Source organism: Monoraphidium neglectum (genome assembly GCF_000611645.1).
Source record: "Monoraphidium neglectum strain SAG 48.87 unplaced genomic scaffold scaffold02088, whole genome shotgun sequence".
NCBI classification, from domain to species: domain Eukaryota; kingdom Viridiplantae; phylum Chlorophyta; class Chlorophyceae; order Sphaeropleales; family Selenastraceae; genus Monoraphidium; species Monoraphidium neglectum.
The window spans coordinates 238-2,164 of NW_014011540.1; positions in this window are offsets into that span (position 1 = coordinate 238).

Below are 1,927 nucleotides of genomic sequence, written 5' to 3' on the forward strand. Positions count from 1 at the left end.
ATTCTCTCATGCACATCAACACACACCACACACGCGCGCGCACGTGCGCACAATCGCGCACACACGCACACATGCACACAAGCTGCCACAAACTCACTCTCATTCACAAACACACACATGCCCATGCACATGCCCATGCACATGCACATGCACATGCACATATATACATACACACACATACACACATGCACGCACGCGCATGCAAGCAAGGTGCGTAACACATCGCGCCCTCACCCCCACCATTAGGACATGGCCAGCGGGCGGCCCTGCCAGGCGCGCTCCGCCGACGGCGAGGTGGCGGAGGACGCGGGCGCCCCCCACAACCGCCAGTACAACGTGCGCCCACCCGTTGCCCGCTTGCTGCATGATCAGCAGCTGTCAGGCACCACTTCTGCTTCCACATCAAGCTGTTGATGGGCTCCGTTTGTCTCGCCGGCGGGCGTTGCTATTGGTTCCACCCATCCTTTGCATCCGTCTGTGATGCCAATAGTCGTTATGAGCATCCGGCGCCCTTTCTTGCTGCATGTCTGGTGTGTCTGCCCCGCAGGAGAAGCTGCAGAGCCATCTGATGGTGCTGCGGGCGGTGTCGCGGGCCCACGCCGCGCTCCAGGGGCGCGCCTGGCCGCCAGAGGGCGAAGAGGAGGAGGAGCAGGAGGAGCAGGCGGAGGAGGCGCCGCAGCGGAAGGCGCAGCGCCGGCAGCGCGAGAAGCGGGCTGCGGCTGGCGAGGAGGCGGGGGAGGGGGGGCGAGAGGGAGAGGGTAGGCAGGAAGCGCCGCCTGCTGCGCGGCAGAGGCAGCGGGCGCGGCAGCGAAAGCGGGCCGTTGAGGAGGATGGAGGCGAGGGCGAGGACGGGGAAGAGTGGGCGCCGCTGGCGCAGGCGCCGCAGCGGAAGCGCCGGGTGAGTGCTAAGGAGCCGGCGTCCGATGAGGGGCGGGAGGAGGGGGAGGCGGCGTGCCAGGCCTCGGGCGGTGACGTGGCGGAGGACGTCAGGAAGGGGCAGCGCGCGCGTGCTGGCAGCGGCAGGAGCGGGGCGGCGGTCGATGACGGCCGCGTGCGGGGCAGCAGCAGCGCTGGCGGCGGCGCGAGTCGCAGCGGCGCGGGCGGGCGCTCGTTGGCCAGGGGCAGCGGGCAGGGGCGTGCACGGCCAGATGCTTGGACGAGCTGATGGCCTCAATATAAATTGTGTTGCTGCAGCAGATGGGTCGTGTTGTGTTGGCCGTCTTGATGTTGAAGGGGGCCGCCTGGTCGAGCGCCTGAGGCGGCCATGTGCCAGGAATCCGTGATGTGACCACACCGTTGTTGCAACGCAGTACGGTATGTAGGTTTGTGACCGGCAACAAACAGGGGCTCATGATTGTACAGGGTGGTAGCGAGTGTGTTGTGGATTGTGCAAGTACCTGCACCCCTTGCGCTGGTTGTGATCTGAACAAGCTGTAAGAAGTGGTGTTGAGCTCTGTGCACAGCCAGACGTGTCTTGTGCGAGCTTGCAAGTCATACAGCAGTGGATTGCAGCTGTGTTGGTTGAACTTTGGCAGGCGTGATGGGACAGAGCGAGTCTTTGGTGCATCGCGTCGGACAAGCAAGTTTGTTGCATCACGGCGCAAGCGCTTGCCTGACCTCGTAGGGAGTGCCGCTGGTGATGCTGGGTGTCAGGATCAGCCGGGGCCATCGCAGCTGCACCAGGCATCAGGGGCGAGGGGCAGCGCGCATGGGGACACGATTGAGGAGGCTCTGGTCAAGGCTATGTGCAACTCAGCACACGACCCTGGCTCGCCCCCTCCCCCAGCTGTACTTTGCGAATCTCCCCCCTGCAGTGAGAAAGCACGCGCCGTGGATGTCGATAACGCAAGCAACCGGCAGGGCAGGGCAGGGCAGGGCAGGGCAGGGCAGGGCAGGGCAGGGCAGGGCAGGGCAGGGGCAGGGCAAA